Consider the following 7,507-nt stretch of genomic DNA (forward strand, 5'->3'; position numbering starts at 1 on the left):
ACTGCTAAATGATGAAGTAGAACTCCACTGAGCCCTCAAGGGTTAACACAGTGATGTTAATGTAGCCTCATACTTTACAAGGCAGCACGAATGGAGGGAGGGGAGACAGCATGGCAGACAGAGACACACGCTGTGTGTTTGTAAGAGAGATGCACATTGCCCCTTTAAGTACGCTGACCCTACTCTAAGTGCATTGCGTTTTTAAGTAGATCAGCAAGTTGAGACAGCAGCTGCTGCCAGCAAGCTCCCTCCATCCTGAGCCCTGTCATGTTCTCCCCCTGCTCTATAGAAATGAGGTAAGTGGGGGGCAGCAGGAGGGGGAGGGGGACACCCTGACATTAGCCCCCCTCTTCTCCCTCCCCCGCCCCCAGCACAGCAAGCAGGAGGCTCCCAGGAGCAACTCCAAAGCAGAGGGCAGGAGAAGCTCCTGGCAGTGGGGCAAGGGACAGCTGAACTGCCGGCAACTGATAGCTTGCTGGGTAGCTGCCGCACTGGGACTTCAGGGGAGCTGATGGGAGGCTGCCAGTCCACCCTGGTTCCAAGCCCCCACCTGCTAGCTGCAATGGACTGCTCTTTCTGCAAGCAGTGCACAAAGCAGGCGGCTGCCAAACAACATTATAAGGGAGCATTGCGCAACTTTAAAGGAGCATGTTCTCTAATTTATCAGCAATGTAACAACGAAACAACATTAACCAGGACAACGTTAAGAGAGTAGTTACTGTATGTTGAACAACACAGGTCTCAGTACAGGTCCATGGGGAGGACCCCACTATTTACCTCCCTCCATTGTTCCTATTTTTAAATCAGTCAATGATCCATGAGAGGACCTTCCCCCTTATCCCAGGACTGCTTATTTTGCTTAAGAACCTTTGGCAGGGTCCACTTGAAAGACTTTCTGAAAGCCCAAGTATACTATATCCACTGGATCACCCTTGTCCACATGTTTGTTGACCCCTTCAAAGAATTCTAATAGACTGGTGAGGCATGATTTCCCTTTACAAAAAACATGTTGACTCTTCCTCAAGATATCATGTTTATCTGGGTCTGATAATTCTGTTCTTTACTATCATTTCAACCAATTTAGCTGGAACTAAAGTTAGACTTACCAACCTGTAATTGCCAGGATCACCTCTAGAGCCTTTTTTTTTTTTAAATCAGTATTACATTAGCTACCCTCCAGCCATCTGGTACAGAGGCTGATATAACTAATAGGTTACATTACTAATTACCACAGTTAGTAATTCCACAATTTCATATTTGAGTTCTTTCAGAACTCGAGTGAATATTATCTGGTCCTGGTTACTTATTTCTGTTATGTTAACAATTTGTTCCAAAACCTCTTCTACTGATGCTTTAGTTCCTCAGATCTGTCACCTAAAAGGAATGGCTCGGGTGTGGGGATCTCCCTCATATCCTCTGCAGTGAAGACCAATGCAAAGAATTCATGTTTCTCTGCAATTGCCTTGTCTTTATCGAGTGCTCCTTTAGCACCTCAATGGTCCATTGGTCCCACTGACTGTTTAACAAAGGGGTGGGAAAACTTTTTGGCCCGAGGGCCACACCTGGGAATAAAAATTGTATGGTGTGCCATGAATGCTCAGAAAATTGGAGTTGGGGTGTGAGAAGGGGTGAGGGCTTTGGTTGGCGGGGTGAAACTCTGAGTTGGGTTGAGGATGAGGAGTTTGAGGTGCTCCAGGCTGGGATTGAGGGGTTTGGAGGGTGGGAGGGGGGATTAGGGCTGGGGCAGGGGGTTGAGGTGTGGAGAGAGGCTCAGGGGTACAGGCTGTGGATGGTGCTTACTTCAGGCGGCTCCCAGAAGCAGCAGCATGTCTCTTCTCTGGTTCCTACACGGAGGCATGGTCAGGCGGCTCTGCATGCTGACCCACCCACAGGCACCACCTCTGCAGCTCCCATTAGAGCACCGGAGGGGGGCTATGCCGTGGCTTCCAGGAGCTGTGTGGAGTGGCCCCCCGACCCTGCTCCCTAGCTGGAGTGCTGGATGGGGGGCATGCCACATGGCTTGTTTTATTATAATTTTTACACTTGACTTTATGCTCCTTTCTATTTTCCTCACTAGGATTTGACTTCCCATTTTTAAAGGATGTCTTTTTGCCTCTAACTGCCTCATTTACTCTGCTGGTTAGCCATGATGGTATTATTTTTGTTTCTCTTATTGTCTATAATTCTTTTCTTCCTTCTTCTTTGGGATATACATTTAGTCTGAGCTTCTATTATGGTGTTTTCAAATAATCTCCATTCAGCTGGCAGCCATTTCACTCTTGTCACTATTCATTTTAATTTTCAGGTAACTAGATTCCTCATTTTTGTGTAGTTCCCTTTTTTGTAGTTAAATGCCACTGTGGTGGGTTTCCTCGATATTGTCCCTCCTACAATTATATTAAATTTAATTACATTGTTGTATCTATTATTGAGCAGTTCAGCTATATTTACTTCTTGGAGCAGATCCTTTGCTCCACTTATGACTAAATCAAGAATTGCCCCTCCCTTTGTGGGTTCCAGAACTAGCTGCTCCAAGAAGCTGTCATTCATGGTGTCTAGAAATTTCATCTCTGCATCCCCTTCTGATGTGACAGATACCCAGTCAATATGGGGATAGTTGAAATCCCCCATTATTGTTGCATTTTTTACCTTTGTAGCCTCTATAATTTCTCTGAACATTTCACAATCACCATCCTGTTTACGTGGTCGGTAGTATATTCCTATTACTGTACTCTTATTTTTCAAGGTTGAAATTTCTTTCCATAGAGATTCTAGGCTGCACTTTGATTCATTTAAGATTTTTTCTTTTACATATAGTGCCACTCCCCCACCCACGCAACCTACTCTGTAATCCTATACATTTTGTATCCTGGTAATACTGTGTCTCATTGATTATCCTCATTCCATCATATTTCTGCAATGCCTTTTATATGAATATCCTCATTTAATGCCAGGCACTCTAGTTCACCCATCTTACTAATTAGACTTCTAGCATTTAAAAAAAAATTCACAAGACAAAACCAAACTAAAATGACCTAGAACATTTAGAGTAAGCAACAGGGGAGATTCTGTAACACATGTAGAATCCCACAGGCACAGAAAGCAAATAAACAGCATGGATTTAAAAACAAAATGAGTACAGAAACAAACAACTGCACCTATTGCATTAAGCCATTTTTTTCTTCATATGTCCTATGGCTGCAATAGAGAAGCTATGGAACGTAGAGCAGGAGACTGGAAGAGGAGATGCCCATAAGCAGGGTTTGATCTAAAGGATTAGTCTATAACATGACCTCAGCTAGGCTACCAAAACTTAGAAAAATATTCTCACCAGTTCATCTGATCCAGCTGGGGGAGACCATAGATAGAGAAGACTCTTGTGGTTGACCTGTTTTAATCAACATTTTGAATAGACTTGCTTCCAGATAGAGCCTGTCTACACTAGAGCTCCCGCTCATGCCACCATTGATTCAGCTGAAAGACACACTTCCTCAGGACAGAGACTATCATTGGCAGGAGATTGGACAGTCATTCTTAGAGACGTGAGGCAACACGTGTAAGTGTCCACATAAATTATATCTGGATATTCAAGTGTGGGGGACAAAACACAACTTAGAAATACTGTGTATTGATCAAACATGTTTCAAGACACAAAACAACTTGGAGAAGAATACTGACAGTGTCAGGAATGAGTAAAAGCAATTAGAAAGAACCAAGCTCACCAAAATGCTGATCTACTTGGCACAAGATAGCTGTAGATATTTATATTTGCTCCTAGTAGATTATTTATCAGTGTATCCACAAGTCCTATGTATGCCAGAGGCATATGGTTACTGCACTGATTTCCAAACTAAGAGCTCTGTTTGCAAGATATGGGATCCCTAAAGAACTAGTAAGTGACAATATTCTGCTTGTAAGAAGACAAATATGCAGCTGCAGCATTGTAGGAACTGCAATTCACTCCAGTCTGACATCCACAGTCTAACAAAATAGATGAGAGAACCAATCACACAACTAAGTCACTTTCACAAAATTTCTGCCTCAGTCAAAATCCCACCTCTAACTTTGCTGGACCAGCCTAGTGTAGCCTGCAGCCCAGGAAAGGGCATGGTGGCGAGAACAGTTCTAATCCATGGCAATGCCACAACCCAGCAAACAGTAATACCCACAACTGAGAGGGACACAAGCAACAGAAGACACCTCTTACCTCTTCATCTAGTGACCTAACACAGACACATCAGCCAGCTGTAGGGTCAAGAACAGGTGACACCATCAGAAGTCATGTTGTTATCAGAATCAGAACTAGTCACTTTTCAAACACTGGTGAAATCCTAGTTTTACTGAAATAGGAATTTTGCTTCCCAAGGGCATGTCAGGCACATCATATCCCACACCGGGCACATTTTAACATCAGACATGCATGCCATCCAAAGAGAGAATCATTTGAAAACTAAACACTGAATCAGCAGTACAAGCTGATCTCTAATTAAGTCAGTGTTAGGAACCTGTGACTCATAAGACCATAATGCAGAAACCAGTCACCACCCTCATAAAAGATTTTCATGTTTCAAGTCTAGTGACTTGACAAGACATTGCTTGCTATTATGTTAATTGGATGTGGGATCTTAAAGTGCAGAAAGAGGTGAAATATATTGTAAACTGACACTTCAACATGCAAGTGTGATCTGCACAGCAGCACTTCCCCCTCCTTTCATACTCCAGTTGCAGAGCCTGCACAAAGCACTATGTTCCAATGGAGCTGCAGAGTAGATGTATTGCTCCTGCTCTAGCCAATGAAGTGTTTACACTTTAATTTTCCCAACTGAGTGCTCAGGACAGGAGCGTGCGAAGCAGGAGAGGCCCATCGCCAGGTTGTCCTTACAACTGCTCAGCCAGAGCAAAGCTGACCACTTGCAAAATGTCATTAACTCAATACCACCCCCCACACTGGGTATTCATGTGGGCAGGCAGATTCAGTTACAGAGGCGCACTAGGTGGGCATTTACTCGTCTATTTTTAAAAGACATAAATGTGCACCCTGGGTTTAGCCCTCAGGCTCCTGGGAACGGTGCCTTCAGTCAGCAAGGCTGGAAACCAATGACTTATTTAAACCCCAGCGCCTGGGCGGGCTCCAGGGAGCCTGTAGCGAGGCTGTCTCCGGCCAAAGTGAGCAGCGCCCGGTCGGGCCGTGTCACATCGCGCGGTTAGGGGTCAGGTAACCCCTGCGCGCTAGGCTGAGCCCGCCCGTAGCCGCGGGGCTGCACACACCGGCCAGAGGCGGGGCCCCATGCCCCGCCGGGCAGCGGCTCCCTCCTCCCCCGCCAGCAGCCCGAGCCACGTTCCGCCCCGGCTGAGAGGAAGCGCCGCTGGGCCCGGGGCGGGGCAGCGCGACACCTACCCGCCGGGCAGCGCCCTGCCCAGTGCAGCGCCTCGGCTCCCGCTCGGCCCCTTCCCCGTCTCTTCCGCACGGCCAGGGGGCGCCGCCCGCAGCCTGCGCGTCCAGCCCGGCAGAGGCGCAGCTCTGGGGAGCGGGCAGCGCCTGCGGGCCGTGGCGCCAGACGAAGCAGAGCAGTGGGAGGCCACGGGGGCCGCACGCCAAGAGGAAGCCGGGGGGTCAACGCGGCTGCCGCGAGCGGCCGGGACAGGCACAGCCCTCCGCGGGCCGCCCCTCCCCGCGTGTCACTTACCCCCGTGCGCCGCGGGGGTCCGCCTCTGTCCGAGCTCTGCCCCCGGCCGCGGCCCCCCAGCAGGGGGAGGAGGAGTCCGACGCTGTAGCTAGGCCCGATGTCGGCCCACACCGCTCAGCTGGACCGCCCTGCCGGCCCCATCTGGTACCCTCGCCTCCCTCCGCCGCTCCCCCTTTCCTTCGCCCGGCTTGCTAGCGCTTCCCAGAACCGCTTGGGCACCCCGCCTCCTCCGCCGGGCACTCCTGCTGGCGCACACGCCTTGTCAGCTGCAGGGATTTTTCCACCAGGCGCAGCGTCTCCTCCGAACGTGTAAGCAGCGCCTAGCGGCCCCAAGGCTGCAGCTCTCCCAGAGCCCTCGGGGGACACCGCTAGCGGGTGGGCGAGAGCCTTGCCACAAGCCCTGCGCTTGCCTCCAGCCGCCCGCACCCCCGGAGTCAGCAAGGAGCGAGGACGGAGGCAGGCAGGCTCAGCCAGTCGAGCCTTGAAGAGACCAAACGCTTTGGAGCAATACCTGACTGGCCGCCAGGCAGGAAAGGATTTGGGAGAAAGGGTGGAGTGAAAGAAGCACAGGTCATGGAAAGGGGGGGCAGGGAGTGAGAGACATGGAGGGAGGGTGCGAGGGTGGCCTTGGAGCCCTGGAAAGGCCTGTGGAGGCAGGGGAGCTGGGTGAGGCTGAGGGCTACCCAATGCTGCCCAGAGGATTCAGGGGGGCCTGGGGCAAAGCAATTTCGGGGGGCCCTTCCATTAAAAAAAAGTTGCAATACTATAGAATACTATATTCTCATGGGGACCCCTGCGGGGCCTAAGGCAAATTGCCCCACTTGCCTCCCCTCCCCCCCGGGCGGCCCTGGGGCTACCCTGGCATTTCACTGAGATTTTACACTGTACAAATATTTTAAAACTCCCAAAAGCAGGACAAAGTGTTACAACAAGGAAGGGGTGAGCGTGAAAAGGAACAGCCACAAAAGGGGCAGTGAGTGCATGCTACACAAAACGTGAGTTCTTCTTTGAGTGCTGTTCCTGTGGGTGCTCCACTGCAGGTAACAGTGCATCCCAGCCCCATTGATCGGAGATTTTCAGTAGCAGTGTCTGGTCGGGACACATGCGCTCAGCTGCTGTCTCGCAGCATCATTAGGGTCTGTCTGAGCATCTGTCCCCCACACCCCTCTCAGTTCCTTTTCAACCGTCCTTGGCTGAAGACGGGACTCGGGACAGTGCTGAACCTCTTCCCTGGTCACTGAAGGAAATAAGTAAAAAGAAATAGAATTAGTTAGGTAGAAATATCCCAGTGCTCTCCCTTCCTTTAGAATAAGTGGTTAGTTTAAACAAAAAAAACTTTTTCTCTCACGTTCATCTCCTGTTGAGACTCTTTCCCCAGGCTATCCTAGTTCAAATATGCCAGGGTCCCCAGGCTTTAAAAAATGTGACTCCTATAAGGAGCCTATGCTGCAGTCTGACAGACACTCATGGTATGTGGAGTGCCTCGGAGAGACACACGTCCCTGCCAAGTGTCTCCATTGTACCAGCCTGAAAACCAGGGCTTGTCATGACAGCTTGTGGCTGAAAATGCTCCTGATGGAAAAGTCTCTGCAGCCGCATATGGAGACGGGCACAAGTAAACCCTCTCCCTCACGCTCCCCTGCTAGGTCGGAACCGATCAGGAGCACAACTTCACCCTCTCAAGTGAAGAGGCAGGAAGCCCCAATGTCTCAGCGCAGAGACTTTAAAAAGGGTAAAGGGTCTCCTGCGAGAACTTTACCCTCGGTGCCAACAGCGCCAAAAGCAAAAAGAACAGGAGTACCTGTGGCACCTTAGAGACT

The 7,507-nt window shown here is 49.6% G+C and overlaps 1 protein-coding gene across 3 annotated transcripts in view; it reads right to left on the bottom strand.

Annotated features, from left to right (window-relative positions):
- The window catches only part of PPP2R3A (protein phosphatase 2 regulatory subunit B''alpha), a 165,029-nt gene extending 158,748 nt beyond the window's left edge, over positions 1–6,281 (bottom strand). For 2 of the 3 annotated variants that reach the window (XM_030575839.1, XM_030575842.1), the window contains exon 1: positions 5,688–6,281. The gene's annotated coding sequence lies outside the window, so the exon portion shown is untranslated. Of the gene's footprint in view, positions 1–5,398; positions 5,457–5,687 lie in introns of those variants that run through there. The other variant, XM_030575840.1, reaches the window with a different exon arrangement.
- Between the last annotated feature and the right edge of the window lie 1,226 nt (positions 6,282–7,507).

Source organism: Gopherus evgoodei, chromosome 9 (genome assembly GCF_007399415.2).
Source record: "Gopherus evgoodei ecotype Sinaloan lineage chromosome 9, rGopEvg1_v1.p, whole genome shotgun sequence".
Classification (NCBI taxonomy): Eukaryota; Metazoa; Chordata; order Testudines; family Testudinidae; genus Gopherus; species Gopherus evgoodei.